This window comes from Lepisosteus platostomus, chromosome 5, assembly GCF_059453375.1.
Source record: "Lepisosteus platostomus isolate fLepPlt1 chromosome 5, fLepPlt1.hap1, whole genome shotgun sequence".
Taxonomy (NCBI): domain Eukaryota; kingdom Metazoa; phylum Chordata; class Actinopteri; order Semionotiformes; family Lepisosteidae; genus Lepisosteus; species Lepisosteus platostomus.
The window spans coordinates 51,723,972-51,751,577 of NC_142615.1; the positions used below are offsets into that span (position 1 = coordinate 51,723,972).

A 27,606-nucleotide genomic window follows, 5' to 3' on the forward strand; every position below is an offset into this window, starting at 1 on the left:
CAATAATAATAATACAGTGTGAATTCCTGTCTCAGCTTGTGGAACATACAGTGAGCCTGTCTCTCTATAATAATAATATAATATATGACCTCCTGTCCCAGCCTGGGGAATATACAGTGAGCCTGTCTCACTATAATAATAATACAGTGTCTGATCTCCTGTCCCAGCCTGAGGAACAATGAGCCTGTCAATCAATAATAATACAGTATGTGATGTCCTGTCTCCCCCTGAGGAACAGAGAGTAAGCCTCTCTCTCAATAATAATAATACAGTGTGTGATCTCCTGTCCCAGCCTGAGGAACAAACAGTGAGCCTGTCTCAAAATAATAATAATACAGTGTGGGATCTCCTGTCCCAGCCTGGGGAACAGTGTGCCAGACTCTCAATAATATTAATTATAATAATACAACGTGATCTACTGTCCCAGCCTGAGGAACAGACAGTGAGCCTGTCTCAATAATAATACAGTGTGTGACCATCTGTCCCAGACCGAGGAAAAGAAAGTGAGTCTGTCTCTAAATAATAATAATACAGTGTGGGATATCCTGTTCCAGCCTTGGGAACAGTGAGCCAGACTCTCAATAATAATAATACAGTGTGACCTACTGTCCCAGCCTGAGGAACAGACAGTGAGTTTGTCTCTCAATAATAATAATACAGTGTGTAATCTCCTGTCCCAGACTGAGGAACAGACAGTGAGACTGTCTCTCAATAATAATAATACAGTGTGTGATCTCCTGTCCCAGCCTGAGGAACAGTGAGCCTGTCAATCAATAATAATACAGTATGTGATGTCCTGTCTCAGCTTGAGGAACAGAGAGTAAGCCTGTCTCTCAATAATAATAATACAGTGTGGGATCTCCTGTCCCAGCCTGGGGAACAGTGTGCCAGACTCTCAATAATAATAATAATAATACAATGTGATCTACTGTCCCAGCCTGAGGAACAGACAGTGAGCCTGTCTCAATAATAATACAGTGTGTGACCATCTGTCCCAGACCGAGGAAAAGACAGTGAGCCTGTCTCTAAATAATAATAATACAGTGTGGGATCTCCTGTCCCAGCCTGGGGAACAGTGAGCCACACTCTCAATAATAATAATACAGTGTGACCTACTGTCCCAGCCTGAGGAACAGACAGTGAGTTTGTCTCTCAATAATAATACAGTGTTATCTCCTGTCCCAGCCTGGGGAACAGACAGTGAGCCTGTCTCTCAATACTAATAATACAGTGTGTAATCTCCTGTCCCAGACTGAGGAACAGACAGTGAGACTGTCTCTCAATAATTATAATAATACTGTGTGAGCTCCTGACCCAGCCTGGGGAACATACAGTGAGCTTGTCTCTCTATAATAATAATACAGTGTGTGATCCTCTGTCCCAGCCTGAGGAACAGACAGTGAGCCTGTCTCTCAATAATAATAATTCAGTGTGGGATCTCCTGTCCAACTCTGAGGAACAGACAGTGAGTCTCTCTCTAAATAATAATAATACAGTGTGTGATCCTCTGTCCCAGCCTGAGGAACAGACAGTGAGCTTGTCTCTCAATAATAATAATACAGTGTGTGATCTCCTGTCCCAGCCTGAGGAACAGACAGTGAGCCCGTCTCTCAATAATAATAATACAGTGTGTTATCTCCTGTCCCAGCCTGAGGAACAGTGAGCCTGTCAATCAATAATAATATAGTATGTGATGTCCTGTGTCAGCTTGAGGAACAGAGAGTAAGCCTGTCTCTCAATAATAATAATACAGTGTGGGATCTCCTGTCCCAGCCTGAGGAACAGTGAGCCTGTCTCTCAATAATAATACAGTATGTGATCTCCTGTCCCAGCCTGGGGAACAGTGAGCCAGACTCTCAATAATATTAATAATAATAATAATACAGTGTGATTTACTGTCCCAGCCTGAGATACAGACAGTGAGCCTGTCTCTAAATAATAATATAGTGTGTGACCACCTTCTGTGGTCTGTTTCAAATCCGCCCGCGATAAGACACCGAGGAGAAATGAAGAGCCCCAGTCGTGCTAGAAAATCACCCGGGAAAGTGACTTTCAATGTAGGAAAAAAAAGTCGTTGTTTTTTTAATCGCTGCGATGTGTGACTAAGCTCATACGACTAAGAGTTGCTCCCTTTGTCTAGATCTGGTAACCTGCTCGTCGCTGGTGGGCCAGATCGTGTCACCCGTCTCTACACTGGGGCATTAAGACCCACACAGACCGCAGGGTGAGTGCCCCCTGCTGGCCCCACTGAGAGGTCGTATCCCACCTCCTCCGCTCTCTGAGAAAAGCAGTATCTTCAGGCCCTGACATCCCACCCCTGCCACTCTCTGCGTAAATAAGTATCGTCAGGCCCTGACATCCCACCCCTGCCACTCCCTGCGTAAAGAAGTGTCGTATGGCTCTGACATCACACCCCCACCACTCTCTGCGGAAAGCACTGTCGTATAGCCCTGACACCCAACCCTCCACTCTCTGCATTAAGCACTGTCGTATAGCCCTGACACCCACCCCTCCACTCTTTGAATAAAGCAGTGTCGTCAGGGCCTGACATCCCACTCCCACCACTCTCTGTGTAAAGTAGTGTCATATGGCCCTGACACCAATCCCTCCACTCTCTGCATAAAGCAGTGTTTTATGGCCCTGAAACCCTCCCCTCCACTCTCTACATGAAGCAGTGTTGTCAAGCCCTGACATCACACCCCCACCACTCTCTGTGTAAAGCACTGCTGTATGGCCCTGACATCACACCCCCACCACTCTCTGCGGAAAGCACTGTCATATAGCTCTGACATCCACCCCTCCATTTTTTGCATAAAGCAGTGTCGTCAAGCCCTGCCACTCTCTGCGTAAAGAAGTGTCGTATGGCCCTGACATCCCATCCCCACCACTAACTGTGTAAAGTAGTATCGTCAGGCCCTGACATCCCACCCCTGCCACTCCCTGCGTAAAGAAATGTCGTATAGCCCTGACATCCCACCCCTCCACTCTCTGCATAAAGCAGTGTCGTCAAGCCCTGACATCCCACCCCCACCACTCTCTGTGTAAAGCAGTGTCATATGGCCCTGACATCCCACCCCCACCACTCTCTGTGTAAAGCACTGTCCTATGGCCCTGACATCACACCCCCACCACTCTCTGCGGAAAGCACTGTCGTATAGCCTTGACACCCACCTCTCCACTCTCTGTGTAAAGCAGTGTCATCTAGCCCTGACATCCCACCCCCTCCACTCTCTGAATAAAGAAGTGTCGTATGGCCCTGACACCCACCCCTCCATTCTCTGCATAAAGCAGTGTCGTCAGGCCCTGACATCCCACCCCTCCACTCTCTGCATAATGCGGTATCGTCAGGCCTTGATATCCAACCCCCGCCACTCTCTGCGTAAAGCAGACATGTTACAGACATTTACAACAAAGACATATTATAAAATATTGACATATACTGTAGGCGGCTGGAGCATTATTGGGAGACAGACTCACTGTTCCTCATGCTGTGACAGGAGATCACATACTGGGCTGCCAGATCAACTGAGTTCCCTCCTCCCTCTCCCAGTAGGATTGGGACCCGTTGTGATTCTGGCAGGTGTGGGAACTCTGGGATTAGATTTCTGAATTTCGGGAAGAATGTTTCTCTAATCCCAGAGTATCTGTCACAGTGCAGTAGGAAGTGCACCTCTGTCTCTATTTCTCCCCGCTGGCAGTGGGAGCACAGCCTGTCCTCTCTGGGCAGCCAGGTCTGCCTGTGTCGCCCGGTTTCTATGGCCAAGTTGTGGTCACTGAGCCTGTACTTCGTCAGGGTCTGTTTCTGTTTGTTATTTTTTATTTTGTTCAAATATTCAGCTAGTGTGTATTGTCTGTTTAAGGTTCTGTAGCATTCCAGTTTATGTTGTATTTGTGTGTGTGTGTCCCAATGTGTGAGATATTGCTGTTTGATCTGTGCTGTGATGTGGTTGAGTCTGGGTTGTGGTGCTCTAGCAGTGCTGTCCTGAGGCTGGTTAGTGTCGGTGTCACTCACTGCGAGTGTGATCTCAGCAGAGTCTCTGTACTCTTGGGACACTTGACTCACCTGTCTCTCTCTTTCTCTCCCTGTGCTGTCCCTCTCCTGCCCCCTCTCTCCCTCCTCGGACTCCAGCTGGAGGAGGTCCAATCACCACCTCCTGTGAGACAGAAGAAAAAGAAGGTGGGTAATGCTCTGATCCTCTCTTTACTCCTGTCCAGTGTCCAGTCAGTGTGTCTGTATGAACCCCTCTCTCTCTCAGTGTAGTGTTCATGTACTGGAGTGTCCAGTCAGTGTGTCTGTATGAACCTCTCTCTCTCTCAGTGCAGTGTTCATGTACTGGAGTGTCCAGTCAGTGTGTGTGTATGAACCCCTCTCTCTCTCAGTGCAGTGTTCATGTCCTGGAGTGTCCAGTCAGTGTGTCTGTATCAACCCTTCTCTCCCAGTGCAGTGTTCATGTACTGGAGTGTCCAGTCCGACTCTTAATGTGACTCTCCTGTCTCTGCTTCAGAAGCGCTGGTGCGTCTTTTTAAACTCTCTGAGCTGCGTGTCGGTGGAGACAGATGATCAGGACGAGCCGATGGAGGCGGCGGAGACCGTGGGTCAGGAGAGGAAGAGCGAGGGAGAGGAGGAGCAGGCTGCCGGGAAGGACAAGAAGAGGAAGAGGAGGTGCAGGTGAGCAGACAGGGGGGCGCCGCCCGGTCGTGTCTGTGATTCAAGGAGGAGTCTCCTCTTGCTGTTTGATGTCATGGTGACGTCTGTGTCTGTGTCCCTCACACCTGCAATAACAATATTCTTTCCAGGTTCCTTTCCTGGTTCTGTGCCTGCTAAGATCTGGACTGGACTGGACTGAATTGGACTGGACCGGAGCTGAGGGACCCAGACGACTGGACTGCAGCCTAGGGACCCCAGACTGGACTGGACCGGAGCTGAGAGACACCAGACTGGACCGAAGCTGAGGGACCTCAGACTGTGCTGGACCGAAGCTGAGGGACCCCAGACTGGACTGGACAGGAGCTGAGGGACACCAGACTGTGCTGGACCGAAGCTGAGGGACCCCAGTCTGGACTGAAGCTGAGGGACCCCAGACTGTGCTGGACCGAAGCTGAGGGACCCCAGTCTATGCTGGACCAAAGCTGAGGGACCCCAGACTGTGCTGGTCTGAAGCTGAGGGACCCCAGACTGGACAGCACTGGAGCTGAGGGACACCAGACTGGACTGGACTGGAGCTGAGGGGCCCCAGACTGGACTAGACTGGAGCTGAGGGGCCCCAGACTGGACTGGACCAAAGCTGAGGGACCTCAGGCTGTGCTGGACCGAAGCTGAGGGACCCCAGACTGGACCGAAGCTGAGGGACCCCAGTCTGTGCTGGACCAAAGCTGAGGGACCCCAGACTGGACCGAAGCTGAGGGACCCCAGTCTGTGCTGGACTGAAGCTGAGGGACCCCAGACTGTGCTGGACCGATGCTGAGGGACCCCAGTCTGGACTGAAGCTGAGGGACCCCAGACTGCACTGGACTGAAGCTGAGGGGCCCCAGACTGGACTGAAGCTGAGGGGCCCCAGACTGGTCTGGACCGATGCTGAGGGGCCCCAGACTGGACTGAAGCTGAGGGGCCCCAGACTGGACTGTTAAGCATCAATAAACATTTTTTTTTAAAAAATCTGTTTAGCTTTTGTTTTTTCCCTCCCCCCCCCCCCAAGGTTGCTGCTGGGAGAGGTGTGAGTGGGGCCAGCAGGGGGCGCTCTCACCCTGCGGTCTGTGTGGGTCCTGATGCCCCAGTATAGTGACGGGGGACACTGGACTGTAAACAGGCGCCGTCCTTAGGATGAGACGTAAAACCGAGGGCCTGACTCTCTGTGCTCGTTAACAATCCCGGGGTGTTTCTGGAGAAGAGTAGGGGTGTTATCCCAGTGTCCTGACCTGATTCCCCCCCTGGTCTTGACCCATCATGGCCTCCGTATCACCCCCCTCTCTGAACTGGCTCCATCCCTCTGCTCTCCTCCCCACTGAGAGCTGCTGTGTGCTGAGCGGACTGGAGCATCATCCAGGTAGGGGCTGCACACTGGGGGGGCTGGAGGGGATCCCCCTGACCTGGGAGGAGCTCTGAGTGGAGAGTCCAGACTTATTAATTATTATTATTATTCGTGCTGCACTGGGCTTCAGTCCTGGCAGTGAGAGGGGGACTCTGTGATCAGTACAGATACTTATGACTGTCTAATAATACACGATACAAATAGAAAACAGGGTAGCGCTGTAGTCCCTTCGAAACGTTTTGAACTGCCAGAAGAAGTTTTCACAACCCGGACTCGTGAAGGTACAGGTCTTCTCCCTTCGTCCGGAGTAAGGTGAGAGGTCACCCCCTTGGGGCGCAGTATCCCCGATGCACCCCCCCACCACCACCCAAAACGACACACACTTCTGTGACGATTGGGAGACCCAGGTTCGACCAGCCCCTGCGGTGGAGGAAACGACCCGCTGGAGAGAACACGCAGACTCCACACAGAAGGGTCACCTCGGCATTTATTCCAACAGCAAAACAACACCAGAGAGAAACGGTCTACGAAAGATAAGCGCACACCGGGAAAAACACGACGGGGTCATTACAAATGGGAATAGGAGTTCTTTTTTTCTTTTCTGGACGTTGTATCGTGTCCTGGTGATTTCTCCCGTTTCGAACGGAGTTTAATGTCGCGTTTCTACTTTATTAGAGAGAGGCACTGAACTTTGGGGAACGTGACATCCACCCAGTATTACTAGTAGGTTGATAAATATAAATGTTCTTTTTCCCCCCGTATGATACCTCGCGAAATATAACGATGGCCAACTCCTTAAGTCGAAATTTAAACCCTTCTCACGCTACAAGACAGTCCGTCAACATCGCCGCGGCCCGAAGCGCGACCTTCGGTATGATGTTGGCCGAAGGGGGTGGGGTAAGTACGTCACAGCCGGGGGAAGCCCCTATCACGTGAGAGGGGTGCGGCGGGCGACGAGCCCCCGGGGGCGAAGAGAAGTTGATTTGCGTGGGGTGTGGAAACACTACACGACCGGGCAAGCGAGCCGTTTTTTTTTTTGTTTTGTTTTTTCCAGAACATCAGAACAACCGCAGAGATGACCATCGATCCACCTCCAGACGTTTCCTTTTTTGTCCTCTTTGGCCTCCAAAAAAAACTGGGATCCATCGTGGCGTTGCCAAATTAAAACGTCAACCACTTTTCGGGCTTTCGTGCTGTCCATGATGAAACCGTCATGGTTGTGTAAGCATACGTTACGTCACAGACAGGCGGCGCTCGGACGTGAGGAGTGTCGTTACGTTTTTGAAATGGCACGTCAGACAAGATCTCTGACAAGATCTCCGAAAAACCCAAACCTGTAAGATTCAATTTCAATTCAGTTTTTTTATATAGCGCCTTTCACAACAAGAATGCCCCAAGGCCCCGAACAAAGGAGTTGTTCCACACCCCCGCCACCCTCTGTGTACAGTAGAGCCCCCTGTACTGACTGGAGGAGCTCACCCAGCTGTGTCTGGAGAGAAGCCGGGGTATCGGCTTCAACCACAGGGCTGGGCGGCTTGTTCCCCACCCCCACCCCCACCCCCTTCTGTGTACAGAAGAGCCTCCTGTCCTGACTCCAGTAGGAAATGTCACCTGGAGGCAACACACCGGCTTCTTTTAACAGATCACCTCGGGAATCGGGAACAACGGAGCTGTGTGCGGCCGTCTGTACGGAGGGGTTCAGCGCGGGGGGGCTCCGGGCTCGGGTCTGGACCCGGGGGGGGGGGACTGTCTGTGTGGAGTCTGCATGTTCTCCCTGTGTTCTCCGGGTCCAAAGACAGGCTTTTGGGCTAATTGGCTTCTGGGAAAACTGGCCCTGGTGTGTGTGTGTCCTGTGATGGAGTGCTGTACTGTCCAGGGTGTGTGAGTGAGTGTGTGTTTGTCATGTGATGGACTGGTTCCTGTCCAGGGTGTGGCTTCTGGGAAAACTGGCCCTGGTGTGTGTGTGTCCTGTGATGGAGTGCTGTCCTGTCCAGGGTGTGTGAGTGAGTGTGTGTTTGTCATGTGATGGACTGGTTCCTGTCCTGGGTGTGAGTGAGTGTGTGTGTCTGAGTGTCCTGTGAGGGACTGGTGTCCTATCCAGGTTGTGTGTGTGTGTCCTGTGAAGGACTGGTGTCCTGTCCAGGGTGTGTGAGTGTGTGTGTGTCCTGTGATGGACTGGTGTCCTATCTAGGGTGTGTGTATGTCCTGTGATGGACTGGTGTCCTGTCCAGGGTGTGTGAGTGAGTGTGTGTGTGTCCTGTGATGGACTGGTGTCCTGTCCAGGGTGTGTGAGTGTGTGTGTCTGTGTGTCCTGTGATGGACAGATGGTACCAAGCCTGGACACCCATGAGACACTGGCTTCCTCAGAAGACTCTCACGGAGGGCACACTGTCCCTAACCCGGGTCCAGAAGAAACTACAGTGATCTATAATTCCTGCGCCTCGGAAGGGTTTATGACGTCTATGTCCGGCGCCCGCGCCCGTGGACCGGCGGTTTGGCGTCGCGCTCCGCAGCTCGAGCTTCGGTGCGAGGCAGGGCGGGAGGGAGTCGATATGGCCTCGGCGCCATCTTTGCTGGTGAGTCAATTGTGACCGTTGCGGTACAATAAACCATCAATAAACCTTTTCCCACCCCGTCCAGTATTTCTATCGCGGCCCACGTCCCTTACAATCGACAAACTATAAAAAAACAGTAGCCCTTCGCAACATTACACGCCATTTTTTTTATTTTAAACGTCCGCAAGTGAATTTTATTTGAGGTCCCTCAGAATTGTGACAGAAATGTCAGTGAACCACAAAAAAAACGAAACTTTTTTTTAAAGGCGGTTAATGGATTTTCTGAGTAACCGTGTAGCGACTAACGTAAGGAAAAAAAAGTTGTCTTTCCCTACGAAGACGTTTTGGTACAGGACTTTCTTTAAATATCAGTTGTGCATAGCGTTTTACAAAAAGTTGATGATGATCTTGGAGATAATTGCAAAGGAAAATTGAGATAACTACCAAAACTTTACGTGTGAAACGACAGGACAGAACTTTGAACCCACAAAGAAACAAAGGTATGAAATATTGCCTCGTCATGGGGGGTTGATAATTGTAGTAAGTGTTCCTAATTTTCGTAAAGAAATGTATATTATGGGAGACACACGTGAGATTTAGTGTATATACGTTTCATATTGTGCATATATACGGGGTTAAAAAGTGGAATGAGTATGATTATAAACTCGTGTGTCCTATAATCAGATAATTTTTGAACAAGCTTTGATTAGACAGGTGAAAAACAACATCAGATCCTTTTTTTTTAATATATTCACACGTCTGAATATCAGCTTCTCCCCTCTGGCCAACATTTCAGGGCTCCCAGGTGTAGATCCTAAATTGAAATATTAATTTGTTACCCAGTTAAACAGTTAATAGAAGTGAGTGACCAGGGAAAATAAAGGTGGGTCAGTGTAAACTGTTTATTCTGGACCAGACTTCATCATGTGTGATATGTCATGACTTCTTATTTTAAGTTTTATCTTTATATTTAGTTCTACATGTGTAATAGATGCGATGTGTGTCCATAAAAAGGTTTCTACAGGGGAAAATCAAGTTGGTTTTAAAACCGTGTTTCCTTTTTAGGGTACGTTTGCATTCCAAGTGTGGGGTTTTTGCCTTTTTATCATATTTTGGATGTGAATCCGTGGTATTTTTGCTGAGACAAGTTGCCTTTCTTATACGCGGAGGGATCTGCTCGTGAGATGTCCGCTTGTTCCATTTCTGAGCTCAGTATAAGGTGTAGAAAGCATGACTGTCATCATAACCCGCTTCTCACCCAGGTGTGGAATAATGTTGTGACTATTGCTTCAGCAATAACATGCTGATTGCATGTTTCTAGATGGGTATAACAGAGATCTCAACTACTGAGGGGCCTTATTAATAAAGTCTCCACAGCCGAAGCGCTGTGTCTCTTTTCAGCTGGCGATAAACCTTTCCTTGATCCTTTGCGGACTTGTAAAACTGTTCATGATCAGAATAAAAAACGCTCACGCTAATACACAAGCACCCGTGTCTCGCCAAAGCTGACAAATAAACAGACGGACAAGCCGCACTGCACGTGTGAACAGGGGAATGAGCGAGCGAGCGGGGATAGGGCGCCTCCTGCGCTTAAAAGCTTACAGCACCTGGTATTCCCAGGCGGTCTCCCATCCAAGTACTAACCAGGCCCATCCCTGTTTAGCTTCCGAGATCAGACGTGCTCAAGGGGGTGTGGCCGTAAGCGAGAGCAAGGCTCGCTGGCACCCTTCTTATTGAGAGGACAGCTCCGTCACCTCTTTTACGACGCTGCTTTTTTTCTCTTGCGTTTTTCTCTTCTTCCCACGTTCTCTCTCTTCACTGCCTTCGTCCCCGCTCTATTTCACTTCAGCCTTTCACTCTTGCTTCCTTCCAATGAGGACGGAGCTGCGGGAGAAAGGGCGCTATAGAGGATCGCTGTGGAGAGCTGCTGCTGTGCTTTGACATCTGAGCTCTGTGGAAAACGATCTCAATACAATTCTGAAAAATGCGACTCTCCGAACGCCTGCCGAACAAGTCTCCACAGCCGAAGCGCTGTGTCTCTTTTCAGCTGGCGATAAACCTTTCCTCGATCCTTTGCGGACTTGTAAAACTGTTCCTGATCAGAATAAAAAACGCTCACGCTAATACACAAGCACCCGTGTCTCGCCAAAGCTGACAAATAAACAGACAGACAAGCCGCACTGCACGTGTGAACAGGGGAATGAGCGAGCGAGCGGGGATAGGGCGCCTCCTGCGCTTAAAAGCTTACAGCACCTGGTATTCCCAGGCGGTCTCCCATTCAAGTACTAACCAGGCCCATCCCTGTTTAGCTTCCGAGATCAGACGAGATCAGGCGTGCTCAAGGGGGTGTGGCCGTAAGCGAGAGTAAGGCTCGCTGGCACCCTTCTTATTGAGAGGACAGCTCCGTCACCTCTTTTCCGACGCTGCTTTTTTTCCCTTGCGTTTTTCTCTTCTTCCCACGTTCTCTCTCTTCACTGCCTTCGTCCCCGCTCTATTTCACTTCAGCCTTTCACTCTTGCTTCCTTCCAATGAGGACGGAGCTGCGGGAGAAAGGGCGCTATAGAGGATCGCTGTGGAGAGCTGCTGCTGTGCTTTGACATCTGAGCTCTGTGGAAAACGATCTCAATACAATTCTGAAAAACGCGACTCTCCGAACGCCAGCCGAACAAGTCTCCACAGCCGAAGCGCTGTGTCTCTTTTCAGCTGGCGATAAACCTTTCCTCGATCCTTTGCGGACTTGTAAAACTGTTCCTGATCAGAATAAAAAAAGCTCACGCTAATACACAAGCACCGGTGTCTCGCCAAAGCTGACAAATAAACAGACGGACAAGCCGCACTGCACGTGTGAACAGGGGAATGAGCGAGCGAGCGGGGATAGGGCGCCTCCTGCGCTTAAAAGCTTACAGCACCTGGTATTCCCAGGCGGTCTCCCATCCAAGTACTAACCAGGCCCATCCCTGTTTAGCTTCTGAGATCAGACGAGATCAGGCGTGCTCAAGGGGGTGTGGCCGTAAGCGAGAGCAAGGCTCGCTGGCACCCTTCTTATTGAGAGGACAGCTCCGTCACCTCTTTTACGACGCTGCTTTTTTTCCCTTGCGTTTTTCTCTTCTTCCCACGTTCTCTCTCTTCACTGCCTTCGTCCCCGCTCTATTTCACTTCAGCCTTTCACTCTTGCTTCCTTCCAATGAGGACGGAGCTGCGGGAGAAAGGGCGCTATAGAGGATCGCTGTGGAGAGCTGCTGCTGTGCTTTGACATCTGAGCTCTGTGGAAAACGATCTCAATACAATTCTGAAAAATGCGACTCTCCGAACGCCTGCCGAACAAGTCTCCACAGCCGAAGCGCTGTCTCTCTTCAGCTGGCGATAAACCTTTCCTCGATCCTTTGCGGACTTGTAAAACTGTTCCTGATCAGAATAAAAAACGCTCACGCTAATACACAAGCACCCGTGTCTCGCCAAAGCTGACAAATAAACAGACAGACAAGCCGCACTGCACGTGTGAACAGGGGAATGAGCGAGCGAGCGGGGATAGGGCGCCTCCTGCACTTAAAAGCTTACAGCACCTGGTATTCCCAGGCGGTCTCCCATCCAAGTACTAACCAGGCCCATCCCTGTTTAGCTTCCGAGATCAGACGAGATCAGGCGTGCTCAAGGGGGTGTGGCCGTAAGCGAGAGCAAGGCTCGCTGGCACCCTTCTTATTGAGAGGACAGCTCCGTCACCTCTTTTACGACGCTGCTTTTTTTCCCTTGCGTTTTTCTCTTCTTCCCACGTTCTCTCTCTTCACTGCCTTCGTCCCCGCTCTATTTCACTTCAGCCTTTCACTCTTGCTTCCTTCCAATGAGGACGGAGCTGCGGGAGAAAGGGCGCTATAGAGGATCGCTGTGGAGAGCTGCTGCTGTGCTTTGACATCTGAGCTCTGTGGAAAACGATCTCAATACAATTCTGAAAAACGCGACTCTCCGAACGCCAGCCGAACAAGTCTCCACAGCCGAAGCGCTGTGTCTCTTTTCAGCTGGCGATAAACCTTTCCTCGATCCTTTGCGGACTTGTAAAACTGTTCCTGATCAGAATAAAAAACGCTCACGCTAATACACAAGCACCCGTGTCTCGCCAAAGCTGACAAATAAAGAGACGGACAAGCCGCACTGCACGTGTGAACAGGGGAATGAGCGAGCGAGCGGGGATAGGGCGCCTCCTGCGCTTAAAAGCTTACAGCACCTGGTATTCCCAGGCGGTCTCCCATCCAAGTACTAACCAGGCCCATCGCTGTTTAGCTTCCGAGATCAGACGAGATCAGGCGTGCTCAAGGGGGTGTGGCCGTAAGCGAGAGCAAGGCTCGCTGGCACCCTTCTTATTGAGAGGACAGCTCCGTCACCTCTTTTACGACGCTGCTTTTTTCCCTTGCGTTTTTCTCTTCTTCCCACGTTCTCTCTCTTCACTGCCTTCGTCCCCGCTCTATTTCACTTCAGCCTTTCACTCTTGCTTCCTTCCAATGAGGACGGAGCTGCGGGAGAAAGGGCGCTATAGAGGATCGCTGTGGAGAGCTGCTGCTGTGCTTTGACATCTGAGCTCTGTGGAAAACGATCTCAATACAATTCTGAAAAACGCGACTCTCCGAACGCCAGCCGAACAAGTCTCCACAGCCGAAGCGCTGTGTCTCTTTTCAGCTGGCGATAAACCTTTCCTCGATCCTTTGCGGACTTGTTAAACTGTTCATGATCAGAATAAAAAACGCTCACGCTAATACAGAAGCACCCGTGTCTCGCAAAAGCTGACAAATAAACAGACGGACAAGCCGCACTGCACGTGTGAACAGGGGAATGAGCGAGCGAGCGGGGATAGGGCGCCTCCTGCGCTTAAAAGCTTACAGCACCTGGTATTCCCAGGCGGTCTCCCATCCAAGTACTAACCAGGCCCATCCCTGTTTAGCTTCCGAGATCAGACGAGATCAGGAGTGCTCAAGGGGGTGTGGCCGTAAGCGAGAGCAAGGCTCGCTGGCACCCTTCTTATTGAGAGGACAGCTCCGTCACCTCTTTTACGACGCTGCTTTTTTTTCCCTTGCGTTTTTCTCTTCTTCCCACGTTCTCTCTCTTCACTGCCTTCGTCCCCGCTCTATTTCACTTCAGCCTTTCACTCTTGCTTCCTTCCAATGAGGACGGAGCTGCGGGAGAAAGGGCGCTATAGAGGATCGCTGTGGAGAGCTGCTGCTGTGCTTTGACATCTGAGCTCTGTGGAAAACGATCTCAATACAATTCTGAAAAATGCGACTCTCCGAACGCCTGCCGAACAAGTCTCCACAGCCGAAGCGCTGTGTCTCTTTTCAGCTGGCGATAAACCTTTCCTCGATCCGTTGCGGACTTGTAAAACTGTTCCTGATCAGAATAAAAAACGCTCACGCTAATACACAAGCACCCGTGTCTCGCCAAAGCTGACAAATAAACAGACAGACAAGCCGCACTGCACGTGTGAACAGGGGAATGAGCGAGCGAGCGGGGATAGGGCGCCTCCTGCGCTTAAAAGCTTACAGCACCTGGTATTCCCAGGCGGTCTCCCATCCAAGTACTAACCAGGCCCATCCCTGTTTAGCTTCCGAGATCAGACGAGATCAGGCGTGCTCAAGGGGGTGTGGCCGTAAGCGAGAGCAAAGCTCGCTGGCACCCTTCTTATTGAGAGGACAGCTCCGTCACCTCTTTTCCGACGCTGCTTTTTTTCCCTTGCGTTTTTCTCTTCTTCCCACGTTCTCTCTCTTCACTGCCTTCGTCCCCGCTCTATTTCACTTCAGCCTTTCACTCTTGCTTCCTTCCAATGAGGACGGAGCTGCGGGAGAAAGGGCGCTATAGAGGATCGCTGTGGAGAGCTGCTGCTGTGCTTTGACATCTGAGCTCTGTGGAAAACGATCTCAATACAATTCTGAAAAACGCGACTCTCCGAACGCCAGCCGAACAAGTCTCCACAGCCGAAGCGCTGTGTCTCTTTTCAGCTGGCGATAAACCTTTCCTCGATCCTTTGCGGACTTGTAAAACTGTTCCTGATCAGAATAAAAAAAGCTCACGCTAATACACAAGCACCGGTGTCTCGCCAAAGCTGACAAATAAACAGACGGACAAGCCGCACTGCACGTGTGAACGGGGGAATGAGCGAGCGAGCGGGGATAGGGCGCCTCCTGCGCTTAAAAGCTTACAGCACCTGGTATTACCAGGCGGTCTCCCATCCAAGTACTAACCAGGCCCATCCCTGTTTAGCTTCCGAGACCAGACGAGATCAGGCGTGCTCAAGGGGGTGTGGCCGTAAGCAAGAGCAAGGCTCGCTGGCACCCTTCTTATTGAGAGGACAGCTCCGTCACCTCTTTTACGACGCTGCTTTTTTCCCTTGTATTTTTCTCTTCTTTCCACGTTCTCTCTCTTCACTGCCTTCGTCCCCGCTCTATTTCACTTCAGCCTTTCACTCTTGCTTCCTTCCAATGAGGACGGAGCTGCGGGAGAAAGGGCGCTATAGAGGATCGCTGTGGAGAGCTGCTGCTGTGCTTTGACATCTGAGCTCTGTGGAAAACGATCTCAATACAATTCTGAAAAACGCGACTCTCCGAACGCCAGCCGAACAAGTCTCCACAGCCGAAGCGCTGTGTCTCTTTTCAGCTGGCGATAAACCTTTCCTCGATCCTTTGCGGACTTGTAAAACTGTTCCTGATCAGAATAAAAAACGCTCACGCTAATACACAAGCACCCGTGTCTCGCCAAAGCTGACAAATAAACAGACGGACAAGCCGCACTGCACGTGTGAACAGGGGAGTGAGCGAGCGAGCGGGGATAGGGCGCCTCCTGCGCTTAAAAGCTTACAGCACCTGGTATTCCCAGGCGGTCTCCCATCCAAGTACTAACCAGGCCCATCCCCGTTTAACTTCCAAGGTCAGTCAAGATCAGGCATGTTCAAGGGGGTGTGGCCGTAAGCAAGAGCAAGGCTCGCTGGCACCCTTCTTATTGAGAGGACAGCTCCGTCACCTCTTTTACGACGCTGCTTTTTTCCCTTGTATTTTTCTCTTCTTTCCACGTTCTCTCTCTTCACTGCCTTCGTCCCCGCTCTATTTCACTTCAGCCTTTCACTCTTGCTTCCTTCCAATGAGGACGGGGCTGCGGGAGAAAGGGCGCTATAGAGGATCGCTGTGGAGAGCTGCTGCTGTGCTTTGACATCTGAGCTCTGTGGAAAACGATCTCAATACAATTCTGAAAAACGCGACTCTCCGAACGCCAGCCGAACAAGTCTCCACAGCCGAAGCGCTGTGTCTCTTTTCAGCTGGCGATAAACCTTTCCTCGATCCTTTGCGGACTTGTAAAACTGTTCCTGATCAGAATAAAAAACGCTCACGCTAATACACAAGCACCCGTGTCTCGCCAAAGCTGACAAATAAACAGACGGACAAGCCGCACTGCACGTGTGAACAGGGGAGTGAGCGAGCGAGCGGGGATAGGGCGCCTCCTGCGCTTAAAAGCTTACAGCACCTGGTATTCCCAGGCGGTCTCCCATCCAAGTACTAACCAGGCCCATCCCTGTTTAGCTTCCGAAATCAGACGAGATCAGGCGTGCTCAAGGGGGTGTGGCCGTAAGCGAGAGCAAGGCTCGCTGGCACCCTTCTTATTGAGAGGACAGCTCCGTCACCTCTTTTCCGACGCTGCTTTTTTCCCTTGCGTTTTTCTCTTCTTCCCACGTTCTCTCTCTTCACTGCCTTCGTCCCCGCTCTATTTCACTTCAGCCTTTCACTCTTGCTTCCTTCCAATGAGGACGGAGCTGCGGGAGAAAGGGCGCTATAGAGGATCGCTGTGGAGAGCTGCTGCTGTGCTTTGACATCTGAGCTCTGTGGAAAACGATCTCAATACAATTCTGAAAAACGCGACTCTCCGAACGCCAGCCGAACAAGTCTCCACAGCCGAAGCGCTGTGTCTCTTTTCAGCTGGCGATAAACCTTTCCTCGATCCTTTGCGGACTTGTAAAACTGTTCCTGATCAGAATAAAAAATGCTCACGCTAATACACAAGCACCCGTGTCTCGCCAAAGCTGACAAATAAACAGACGGACAAGCCGCACTGCACGTGTGAACAGGGGAGTGAGCGAGCGAGCGGGGATAGGGCGCCTCCTGCGCTTAAAAGCTTACAGCACCTGGTATTCCCAGGCGGTCTCCCATCCAAGTACTAACCAGGCCCATCCCTGTTTAGTTTCCGAGATCAGACGAGATCAGGCGTGCTCAAGGGGGTGTGGCCGTAAGCGAGAGCAAGGTTCGCTGGCACCCTTCTTATTGAGAGGACAGCTCCGTCACCTCTTTTACGACGCTGCTTTTTTCCCTTGCGTTTTTCTCTTCTTCCCACGTTCTCTCTCTTCACTGCCTTCGTCCCCGCTGTATTTCACTTCAGCCTTTCACTCTTGCTTCCTTCCAATGAGGACGGAGCTGCGGGAGAAAGGGCGCTATAGAGGATCGCTGTGGAGAGCTGCTGCTGTGCTTTGACATCTGAGCTCTGTGGAAAACGATCTCAATACAATTCTGAAAAACGCGACTCTCCGAACGCCAGCCGAACAAGTCTCCACAGCCGAAGCGCTGTGTCTCTTTTCAGCTGGCGATAAACCTTTCCTCGATCCTTTGCGGACTTGTTAAACTGTTCATGATCAGAATAAAAAACGCTCACGCTAATACAGAAGCACCCGTGTCTCGCCAAAGCTGACAAATAAACAGACGGACAAGCCGCACTGCACGTGTGAACAGGGGAATGAGCGAGCGAGCGGGGATAGGGCGCCTCCTGCGCTTAAAAGCTTACAGCACCTGGTATTCCCAGGCGGTCTCCCATCCAAGTACTAACCAGGCCCATCCCTGTTTAGCTTCCGAGATCAGACGAGATCAGGCGTGCTCAAGGGGGTGTGGCCGTAAGCGAGAGCAAGGCTCGCTGGCACCCTTCTTATTGAGAGGACAGCTCCGTCACATCTATTACGACGCTGCTTTTTTCCCTTGCGTTTTTCTCTTCTTCCCACGTTCTCTCTCTTCACTGCCTTCGTCCCCGCTCTATTTCACTTCAGCCTTTCACTCTTGCTTCCTTCCAATGAGGACGAAGCTGCGGGAGAAAGGGCGCTATAGAGGATCGCTGTGGAGAGCTGCTGCTGTGCTTTGACATCTGAGCTCTGTGGAAAACGATCTCAATACAATTCTGAAAAACGCGACTCTCCGAACGCCAGCCGAACAAGTCTCCACAGCCGAAGCGCTGTGTCTCTTTTCAGCTGGCGATAAACCTTTCCTCGATCCTTTGCGGACTTGTTAAACTGTTCATGATCAGAATAAAAAACGCTCACGCTAATACAGAAGCACCCGTGTCTCGCCAAAGCTGACAAATAAACAGACGGACAAGCCGCACTGCACGTGTGAACAGGGGAATGAGCGAGCGAGCGGGGATAGGGCGCCTCCTGCGCTTAAAAGCTTACAGCACCTGGTATTCCCAGGCGGTCTCCCATCCAAGTACTAACCAGGCCCATCCCTGTTTAGCTTCCGAGATCAGACGAGATCAGGCGTGCTCAAGGGGGTGTGGCCGTAAGCGAGAGCAAGGCTCGCTGGCACCCTTCTTATTGAGAGGACAGCTCCGTCACCTCTTTTCCGACGCTGCTTTTTTTCCCTTGCGTTTTTCTCTTCTTCCCACGTTCTCTCTCTTCACTGCCTTCGTCCCCGCTCTATTTCACTTCAGCCTTTCACTCTTGCTTCCTTCCAATGAGGACGGAGCTGCGGGAGAAAGGGCGCTATAGAGGATCGCTGTGGAGAGCTGCTGCTGTGCTTTGACATCTGAGCTCTGTGGAAAACGATCTCAATACAATTCTGAAAAACGCGACTCTCCGAACGCCAGCCGAACAAGTCTCCACAGCCGAAGCGCTGTGTCTCTTTTCAGCTGGCGATAAACCTTTCCTCGATCCTTTGCGGACTTGTAAAACTGTTCCTGATCAGAATAAAAAAAGCTCACGCTAATACACAAGCACCGGTGTCTCGCCAAAGCTGACAAATAAACAGACGGACAAGCCGCACTGCACGTGTGAACAGGGGAATGAGCGAGCGAGCGGGGATAGGGCGCCTCCTGCGCTTAAAAGCTTACAGCACCTGGTATTCCCAGGCGGTCTCCCATCCAAGTACTAACCAGGCCCATCCCTGTTTAGTTTCCGAGACCAGACGAGATCAGGCGTGCTCAAGGGGGTGTGGCCGTAAGCGAGAGCAAGGCTCGCTGGCACCCTTCTTATTGAGAGGACAGCTCCGTCACCTCTTTTACGACGCTGCTTTTTTCCCTTGTATTTTTCTCTTCTTTCCACGTTCTCTCTCTTCACTGCCTTCGTCCCCGCTCTATTTCACTTCAGCCTTTCACTCTTGCTTCCTTCCAATGAGGACGGAGCTGCGGGAGAAAGGGCGCTATAGAGGATCGCTGTGGAGAGCTGCTGCTGTGCTTTGACATCTGAGCTCTGTGGAAAACGATCTCAATACAATTCTGAAAAACGCGACTCTCCGAACGCCAGCCGAACAAGTCTCCACAGCCGAAGCGCTGTGTCTCTTTTCAGCTGGCGATAAACCTTTCCTCGATCCTTTGCGGACTTGTAAAACTGTTCCTGATCAGAATAAAAAACGCTCACGCTAATACACAAGCACCCGTGTCTCGCCAAAGCTGACAAATAAACAGACGGACAAGCCGCACTGCACGTGTGAACAGGGGAGTGAGCGAGCGAGCGGGGATAGGGCGCCTCCTGCGCTTAAAAGCTTACAGCACCTGGTATTCCCAGGCGGTCTCCCATCCAAGTACTAACCAGGCCCATCCCTGTTTAGCTTCCGAGATCAGACGAGATCAGGCGTGCTCAAGGGGGTGTGGCCGTAAGCGAGAGCAAGGCTCGCTGGCACCCTTCTTATTGAGAGGACAGCTCCGTCACCTCTTTTCCGACGCTGCTTTTTTTCCCTTGCGTTTTTCTCTTCTTCCCACGTTCTCTCTCTTCACTGCCTTCGTCCCCGCTCTATTTCACTTCAGCCTTTCACTCTTGCTTCCTTCCAATGAGGACGGAGCTGCGGGAGAAAGGGCGCTATAGAGGATCGCTGTGGAGAGCTGCTGCTGTGCTTTGACATCTGAGCTCTGTGGAAAACGATCTCAATACAATTCTGAAAAATGCGACTCTCCGAACGCCTGCCGAACAAGTCTCCACAGCCGAAGCGCTGTGTCTCTTTTCAGCTGGCGATAAACCTTTCCTCGATCCTTTGCGGACTTGTAAAACTGTTCCTGATCAGAATAAAAAACGCTCACGCTAATACACAAGCACCCGTGTCTCGCCAAAGCTGACAAATAGACAGACAAGCCGCACTGCACGTGTGAACAGGGGAATGAGCGAGCGAGCGGGGATAGGGCGCCTCCTGCGCTTAAAAGCTTACAGCACCTGGTATTCCCAGGCGGTCTCCCATCCAAGTACTAACCAGGCCCATCCCTGTTTAGCTTCCGAGATCAGACGAGATCAGGCGTGCTCAAGGGGGTGTGGCCGTAAGCGAGAGCAAGGCTCGCTGGCACCCTTCTTATTGAGAGGACAGCTCCGTCACCTCTTTTCCGACGCTGCTTTTTTTCCCTTGCGTTTTTCTCTTCTTCCCACGTTCTCTCTCTTCACTGCCTTCGTCCCCGCTCTATTTCACTTCAGCCTTTCACTCTTGCTTCCTTCCAATGAGGACGGAGCTGCGGGAGAAAGGGCGCTATAGAGGATCGCTGTGGAGAGCTGCTGCTGTGCTTTGACATCTGAGCTCTGTGGAAAACGATCTCAATACAATTCTGAAAAACGCGACTCTCCGAACGCCAGCCGAACAAGTCTCCACAGCCGAAGCGCTGTGTCTCTTTTCAGCTGGCGATAAACCTTTCCTCGATCCTTTGCGGACTTGTAAAACTGTTCCTGATCAGAATAAAAAAAGCTCACGCTAATACACAAGCACCGGTGTCTCGCCAAAGCTGACAAATAAACAGACGGACAAGCCGCACTGCACGTGTGAACAGGGGAATGAGCGAGCGAGCGGGGATAGGGCGCCTCCTGCGCTTAAAAGCTTACAGCACCTGGTATTCCCAGGCGGTCTCCCATCCAAGTACTAACCAGGCCCATCCCTGTTTAGTTTCCGAGACCAGACGAGATCAGGCGTGCTCAAGGGGGTGTGGCCGTAAGCGAGAGCAAGGCTCGCTGGCACCCTTCTTATTGAGAGGACAGCTCCGTCACCTCTTTTACGACGCTGCTTTTTTCCCTTGTATTTTTCTCTTCTTTCCACGTTCTCTCTCTTCACTGCCTTCGTCCCCGCTCTATTTCACTTCAGCCTTTCACTCTTGCTTCCTTCCAATGAGGACGGAGCTGCGGGAGAAAGGGCGCTATAGAGGATCGCTGTGGAGAGCTGCTGCTGTGCTTTGACATCTGAGCTCTGTGGAAAACGATCTCAATACAATTCTGAAAAACGCGACTCTCCGAACGCCAGCCGAACAAGTCTCCACAGCCGAAGCGCTGTGTCTCTTTTCAGCTGGCGATAAACCTTTCCTCGATCCTTTGCGGACTTGTAAAACTGTTCCTGATCAGAATAAAAAACGCTCACGCTAATACACAAGCACCCGTGTCTCGCCAAAGCTGACAAATAAACAGACGGACAAGCCGCACTGCACGTGTGAACAGGGGAGTGAGCGAGCGAGCGGGGATAGGGCGCCTCCTGCGCTTAAAAGCTTACAGCACCTGGTATTCCCAGGCGGTCTCCCATCCAAGTACTAACCAGGCCCATCCCTGTTTAGCTTCCGAGATCAGACGAGATCAGGCGTGCTCAAGGGGGTGTGGCCGTAAGCGAGAGCAAGGCTCGCTGGCACCCTTCTTATTGAGAGGACAGCTCCGTCACCTCTTTTCCGACGCTGCTTTTTTTCCCTTGCGTTTTTCTCTTCTTCCCACGTTCTCTCTCTTCACTGCCTTCGTCCCCGCTCTATTTCACTTCAGCCTTTCACTCTTGCTTCCTTCCAATGAGGACGGAGCTGCGGGAGAAAGGGCGCTATAGAGGATCGCTGTGGAGAGCTGCTGCTGTGCTTTGACATCTGAGCTCTGTGGAAAACGATCTCAATACAATTCTGAAAAATGCGACTCTCCGAACGCCTGCCGAACAAGTCTCCACAGCCGAAGCGCTGTGTCTCTTTTCAGCTGGCGATAAACCTTTCCTCGATCCTTTGCGGACTTGTAAAACTGTTCCTGATCAGAATAAAAAACGCTCACGCTAATACACAAGCACCCGTGTCTCGCCAAAGCTGACAAATAGACAGACAAGCCGCACTGCACGTGTGAACAGGGGAATGAGCGAGCGAGCGGGGATAGGGCGCCTCCTGCGCTTAAAAGCTTACAGCACCTGGTATTCCCAGGCGGTCTCCCATCCAAGTACTAACCAGGCCCATCCCTGTTTAGCTTCCGAGATCAGACGAGATCAGGCGTGCTCAAGGGGGTGTGGCCGTAAGCGAGAGCAAGGCTTGCTGGCACCCTTCTTATTGAGAGGACAGCTCCGTCACCTCTTTTCCGACGCTGCTTTTTTTCCCTTGCGTTTTTCTCTTCTTCCCACGTTCTCTCTCTTCACTGCCTTCGTCCCTGCTCTATTTCACTTCAGCCTTTCACTCTTGCTTCCTTCCAATGAGGACGGAGCTGCGGGAGAAAGGGCGCTATAGAGGATCGCTGTGGAGAGCTGCTGCTGTGCTTTGACATCTGAGCTCTGTGGAAAATGATCTCAATACAATTCTGAAAAACGCGACTCCCCGAACGCCAGCCGAACAAGTCTTTAAGTGGAAATCTAATAAGTAAATTGATTCTTAAAATGTAGAGAGCTTTGCAAAGAAATATATTGGGGCTTTTAGATAATATATTTCAAGGATGTAATTGCTGTGCTATAGTACGTGCAGAATTTTAGAAAACAGTGCGTTAACAAAGTACACTGTTTAGGTTACTTTAGAAGACAATGTACCAAAACAATATATGCTGTCTGGGTCGTTAGAATTAGCTGAAAGTAACTGATAAGCTTTGAATAACATATCTAGTGCTTCTTCTTTCGCTTTTTGGTGTAATCTGTTTTCTCTTAGGGAAAGTGGAAGTTTTAGAATGGACAAAGCGCTGAGCTTTTTTACAGCGCAACGTCTTATGAAAACCCTGTACTGCTTGTAACAAATTGAGTCTCTGGTTGCTCCCAATATTGAAATAAAGACCTTACTCAGGTGAGAACTCTCTCTTGTGGCTTCCTTGATAGTTATATTTCCATGACACCGGTTTTAATGTCTGTAGATTGTATCTTATTTTTATTTTTTGTTTTGTTTCATGTTCATATTATGTGTTTTCACCCAGTTGACTCCAGTTAATAACAGTTCACCCAGTTAATAGCCACTTTTTATGCGCGAAAAACGGGTGATCTTTCTATCTCGTGATCAGCTTAGTATCTTTCTGTAAGTTTTTTTCTTCTTAATTAAACGTTTAAAATACATGAATTTCATAAAGACAACACACGTTTCGAACAGAAAAAAATCATATTCTGTTCTCTTCCTGGTATGTATAACAGATCAGCAGGTCTTATTTTCCCAATTGCTTTTTTCCACTGTATTTATCATAATGGCTAGCCAATGTCCTCTCTTAGCTAGGTAATGTTACTTGTGGATGTGCTTCTGCGTTGCGTAGAAGCACATGTATCCATAGAAAGTGTATTATACTACTATTTGAGCTACAGTACATAAAAATAATTATATCGTTATTAATTTCTTTAGGTACGTGATTCCATATTATATTCCCTATTAATCAAATTCTAAAAGTATGCTTTTGTTTACTCCGATAACGAGCACATTCACAGAAAATGTGAATATCTTATGACTTTTCACAAAGTATATAAAGTTAAGATGGTCAGAAGGAGCATGTAAAAACGTTTCCGAAACGTGGTAAAATCTTACTACATGTAAGACTTTGATGCTTAAAATGTTTAGGAAGAAAGTGGAATACTGGTGTGTATTTTTTCTTTAAACTACCAATACCAGCCATATACAGTATACACTATATGTTTATGTTCCTAAATTAATATAGTTTATGGTGGTGTATCGTGGTTGTAGAGGTTTGATGGGTTTACTGAGACAATTATTAATTGTAGCAGTAATCACAAGGTTGTTCGTTGTGGCTTTTAGAAAATCAGTCGTCAGAACAACTAACAACGCACACACACGGGTTCAATACACGAGATACATTTATTCATATAAATTGTGCACCAAACATATACTAGTCTGCCTGGATACGAGCGGCAGACCTTACTGTGAGGGTTATCAATATACAAGGTATATAATCTCGAAGAGATGCCAACACAAAGAGATACACAACAGAGAATATATGTCAATATATATCGTTCGGTTACCAAATCGCTAATCAGTGTTATTACCCACTGTTACTCTAAACTCGGAAGTAAATACATTACTCATGAATTAAATTGATAACAACTTGTGTTGAGGTACAATTGAATTCTCGAGACACAATGTAGAACATGGGGTTTACTTATCCACTGTGTATGGATTTGGAATCTCCCGGCACGAACACCAAGTCACTCTTTTGCCTGGGAAGAAGCTGGTTCGTTCCTGGTCCAGCGCTGCTTCTGAATAAGCTATTCAGGTTGTCGATGAGGGTCCAACTGTAGGCTGCCGTTGATCAAGCGGATCATTCACGTTGGTAGAATTCTGAGTACGTATGGGATCCTCGGCCTCGCGCTTAGAACAAAGTCCAAGTCCCTTTGCAGACAACAGCAGTTGTCACGTGATTGTCTCTGAGGATACGCGAAAATGGCCAAGGAGAGCCCCGATCTGAGCTTGCGCTCCCTTTTTGACCAAGACATAGATGTGTGCTGATTGGTTGAGAGTTTGGCGGGCATTAGAGACCCACGTGGTATTACCACGCCCTGCCAGTCCCTGATTGGTTGGTCAAGGTGAGATATGAGTCACTTACTCTTGACACTTAGGAATGCAGTCCAGATGTCCATTCGGCACTCCCTAGACAGATAGGCACCAATGGATGACCATTGATCATGATAGCCAGGCTAAGCTAAGTGCATCCCCATCTGGGAGCTGTCCATTATCAAAAGAAAACATCTTAAATCAACCTGCATGAATACTTTCTCTGTGGCTGCACCACAAAGATGGAGGGTGAGATGGGGCCTCATTTAGGACAGAATACCACCGCCTAATTCTGTCTTATTAACAAGCATTGCCGCTACAACGGCATCTCTCCTGTCAAACTTCCTCCTGACATGTTTGACAGGATCTGGGCTGTGGTGAACAGTGGGAAAGACGCCCTGTGGAGAGTGAGGAACATGGGGCTGTTCAAAGGCATCGAGGTCCCAGTCAAGGCAGCAGGTAGCCTGGCCCTGCCCATCACCCGAGAGAACTATTACCTCAGAGATCTGTGGAGAGAAGGGAGGGAGGAAGCAGAAAATCTGTGGGAAATTGAGAGCATAGGTCAATATCTCAAGAAACTGTGAAAAACATTATCATGTTTAAGTAAAGAATGTGATTTGCACCAGAAAAAAATAAATTGTTGCTATATAACTGGTACCGTGTCAAAATGTAATGAGATGTGATTATATATACTGTTTTAAGTATGTATATTAATGTAAAGCTTTCTAATTTGTGATGTCCTGTATTTTTTTGTTTTTTGAAAAGAAAATAAAGTTCTTAACAAATCGATTCACCCAGGGCGAGGCTCGGCCATTGCACTCCGGCTGTGCTGACCCCTGCGAATTCCCCAAATGTGGGAATCTCGACTGCATAATTTCTGGTAGTGGGGGACTGCGTTCGCGCTCTCTCCTGATGTGCTTGGTCCAATATCAGATACGGGAGAGTTAGGACACCATGAGCTGCGATAGGATCCCAGTTCGAAAGGAGTCGATGCCACTGCTGGTTCCCGGTTTCTTTTAGTTAGAGGTCCGGAGAAGCATTTCAAGCTGGTTACACTACTCCTTCCGGACATTCATTCCCTTTTCAAAGTCAGTCGTTTTGCTGTTGTCTGCATTATTTAGGCTGATTATCGAGGTTAGCCTTTATTTGGTCATGGGGGGCCTCGGTACTGTATGCTAATTCTGAAGACAGTTTCACCCGTTTTCTGATTGCTAGGTTCTGTACCAGTGCAGACATGTCAAACAGTGAATGGCTGTACCTCTATTGTATCCATGCTCAATGAATGAAATCAGTATTAAATGAATATATGTATAGTTATACGAAAAACAAGTGGTTTGTCAACTCATCTTCATTTGCAGATTTAGAGGCAGCTTCGATATTCGGGGGAGGCGTAAAACATGGTGCTGATCTTTGGAAAGCAGGAGGCAAAACTGACACGTTCTCATACAAGGAGCTGAAACCAGGCCACCTGGGTGAAGATCAGGTATCGTAACCGCTAGACCATATGGGAGCATACAGCCATGTTGTGCGTGCGTCATGTAAGCAAACTGTAATTGCTGCCTTGATGACCTGCTTGATGGAGAAAACACACAAGAGAGTTGGCACTCAGAGTGTCGAAGGGTTGATGTATACTAGGGCTCAGTTGAAATGCAGCGTCAGGACTTTTCCGACTAGTGTCACACAAAGAGAGTACATCCTTTCCTACTGGCTGTGTATGTCTCGGTAACTGGCTGTGATCGTATAGTGTTCAGAATTTGTGTTGTGGCCGCAACAACCCCGGTTCGAATCCGCATACTGGCAGAATAGGAGGAGTACTGCCTGACTGGATCGTTGATGAGCGACAGAGGCCACTCCGACCTCTTCTTGGTTTTCTTCAATGACTTACTAAGGATCTTCTTCACATTCGCCCATGCAGGGGAAGCCAGTTACACCAAAGCAAACGCAGGAAAGTGCATTTCAAGCAGAGACCAGGAGGGACTTGTTTACACCGAGAGTGGTCGGAGAATGGAACAATGCGCCCAGCCCTGTTGCTGGAGCCGATTCTTGATGAGATCTTGGGCTCACTAAGAGGCCCCCGCTGGATGCTAATCTTTCTGTTGTTCTTGCAGGTCCTGCGCTGCTTTTGAGCCGACAGAGCTCGTCCTGGTCTGTCGGCACAGCCCAATTGCAAATGATCGGCTCCACGTACAGAAGGAACGTGCGTTTGGTACAAGAGTGCACGAAGGCACCGGAAATACATTGGGAACAAATGACCGGTCGTTCAAGACCTCTGTGAAGTACAGGAGCGTGCAAAACAAGGCTGCTTCCACCCGGTCTCGAACCAGGGACCTTTCGCGTGTTAGGCGAACGTGATAGCCGCTACACTATGGAAACCTGCAGGGACCGCTGCTGGTGTCTTGCTTGCATTTCGGGCTGAGAAAGGGACGCGTCACTTTAGGCAGGGTGCGCTGGAGAGAGGAACAAAGGGCGCGATGAAACAAAATACCAAAACCCGGGATCAAACCAGGGACCTTTAGATCTTCAGTCTAACGCTCTCCCAACTGAGCTATTTTGGCGGTGCGCAGAGCCCACAGCCACCTGCTCCAGCCTTCCTGTGTTGCGGCATGAGCGCACCAAGAGTAGCGGGAGAGTGTTGCAGGAACGTCACTCTGAAGGAAAGCCACCCAGGTGCGCCCTCTGAGCTCTGTCCAGCGCATCTTCCTCGCATCTTCCTCGCATGGACTCCTGCCTGCGACGGGCAGGAAACAATTAACAAGAACAGAACGACACCCCATGGGTGTCTCATGACCACACCTTAGGTTGTGACACGTGCAGGTGTGAGGGGTTGCCGGGCTACTTTGGAGCAGAGCTTGGGCGGAGGGGGGGCGGGAAAGCAGACAAAGAGGTGACACCTCAAGGTCTGCACGATCACAGCTCTCCGCCGCCCCAGGCTTCCGCTCGATAATCTACTGGACACACCTGCCCCTCCTCACACAGACCGAGGAAAAGCCCCCGAGTGTGAGGGCTCTCTCTTCCTCCCAGGAGCTCTTGGACACGACGCACAGACAGGGCGCGGGGAGCCGCCGCCTGCAAACACGGCTCCA

General features: G+C 50.0%; 13 non-coding genes and 8 pseudogenes across 13 annotated transcripts; 1 reads left to right on the plus strand and 20 right to left on the minus strand.

The window, feature by feature from the left end:
• Positions 1-10,179: 10,179 nt before the first annotated feature.
• LOC148669084 (5S ribosomal RNA) lies at positions 10,180-10,288 on the minus strand (annotated as a pseudogene).
• Positions 10,289-10,825: 537 nt separating this feature from the next.
• Positions 10,826-10,944, minus strand: LOC148669085 (5S ribosomal RNA). The gene has a single exon (XR_015938351.1). It is a non-coding gene; the product is annotated as a 5S ribosomal RNA (ribosomal RNA).
• Positions 10,945-11,481: 537 nt separating this feature from the next.
• Positions 11,482-11,600, minus strand: LOC148669086 (5S ribosomal RNA). The gene has a single exon (XR_015938802.1). It is a non-coding gene; the product is annotated as a 5S ribosomal RNA (ribosomal RNA).
• Positions 11,601-12,135: 535 nt separating this feature from the next.
• Positions 12,136-12,254, minus strand: LOC148669087 (5S ribosomal RNA). Its single transcript, XR_015937655.1, has one exon. It is a non-coding gene; the product is annotated as a 5S ribosomal RNA (ribosomal RNA).
• Positions 12,255-12,791: 537 nt separating this feature from the next.
• On the minus strand, positions 12,792-12,910 carry LOC148669088 (5S ribosomal RNA; annotated as a pseudogene).
• A 536-nt stretch (positions 12,911-13,446) lies between these two features.
• On the minus strand, positions 13,447-13,565 carry LOC148669089 (5S ribosomal RNA). The gene has a single exon (XR_015938031.1). It is a non-coding gene; the product is annotated as a 5S ribosomal RNA (ribosomal RNA).
• Positions 13,566-14,103: 538 nt separating this feature from the next.
• LOC148669090 (5S ribosomal RNA) lies at positions 14,104-14,222 on the minus strand. Its single transcript, XR_015937657.1, has one exon. It is a non-coding gene; the product is annotated as a 5S ribosomal RNA (ribosomal RNA).
• Positions 14,223-14,759: 537 nt separating this feature from the next.
• LOC148669091 (5S ribosomal RNA) lies at positions 14,760-14,878 on the minus strand (annotated as a pseudogene).
• Positions 14,879-15,414: 536 nt separating this feature from the next.
• LOC148669092 (5S ribosomal RNA) lies at positions 15,415-15,533 on the minus strand (annotated as a pseudogene).
• Positions 15,534-16,069: 536 nt separating this feature from the next.
• LOC148669093 (5S ribosomal RNA) lies at positions 16,070-16,188 on the minus strand (annotated as a pseudogene).
• A 536-nt stretch (positions 16,189-16,724) lies between these two features.
• On the minus strand, positions 16,725-16,843 carry LOC148669094 (5S ribosomal RNA; annotated as a pseudogene).
• Positions 16,844-17,379: 536 nt separating this feature from the next.
• Positions 17,380-17,498, minus strand: LOC148669095 (5S ribosomal RNA). The gene has a single exon (XR_015937658.1). It is a non-coding gene; the product is annotated as a 5S ribosomal RNA (ribosomal RNA).
• Positions 17,499-18,034: 536 nt separating this feature from the next.
• Positions 18,035-18,153, minus strand: LOC148669096 (5S ribosomal RNA). The gene has a single exon (XR_015937659.1). It is a non-coding gene; the product is annotated as a 5S ribosomal RNA (ribosomal RNA).
• A 537-nt stretch (positions 18,154-18,690) lies between these two features.
• Positions 18,691-18,809, minus strand: LOC148669097 (5S ribosomal RNA; annotated as a pseudogene).
• A 536-nt stretch (positions 18,810-19,345) lies between these two features.
• LOC148669098 (5S ribosomal RNA) lies at positions 19,346-19,464 on the minus strand. The gene has a single exon (XR_015937660.1). It is a non-coding gene; the product is annotated as a 5S ribosomal RNA (ribosomal RNA).
• A 533-nt stretch (positions 19,465-19,997) lies between these two features.
• On the minus strand, positions 19,998-20,116 carry LOC148669099 (5S ribosomal RNA). Its single transcript, XR_015937661.1, has one exon. It is a non-coding gene; the product is annotated as a 5S ribosomal RNA (ribosomal RNA).
• A 537-nt stretch (positions 20,117-20,653) lies between these two features.
• LOC148669100 (5S ribosomal RNA) lies at positions 20,654-20,772 on the minus strand (annotated as a pseudogene).
• Positions 20,773-21,308: 536 nt separating this feature from the next.
• Positions 21,309-21,427, minus strand: LOC148669101 (5S ribosomal RNA). The gene has a single exon (XR_015937662.1). It is a non-coding gene; the product is annotated as a 5S ribosomal RNA (ribosomal RNA).
• Positions 21,428-21,960: 533 nt separating this feature from the next.
• LOC148669102 (5S ribosomal RNA) lies at positions 21,961-22,079 on the minus strand. The gene has a single exon (XR_015937663.1). It is a non-coding gene; the product is annotated as a 5S ribosomal RNA (ribosomal RNA).
• Positions 22,080-25,273: 3,194 nt separating this feature from the next.
• On the plus strand, positions 25,274-25,435 carry LOC148669103 (U1 spliceosomal RNA). The gene has a single exon (XR_015938365.1). It is a non-coding gene; the product is annotated as a U1 spliceosomal RNA (small nuclear RNA).
• A 1,388-nt stretch (positions 25,436-26,823) lies between these two features.
• On the minus strand, positions 26,824-26,896 carry trnav-aac (transfer RNA valine (anticodon AAC)). The gene has a single exon. It is a non-coding gene; the product is annotated as a tRNA-Val (tRNA).
• Between the last annotated feature and the right edge of the window lie 710 nt (positions 26,897-27,606).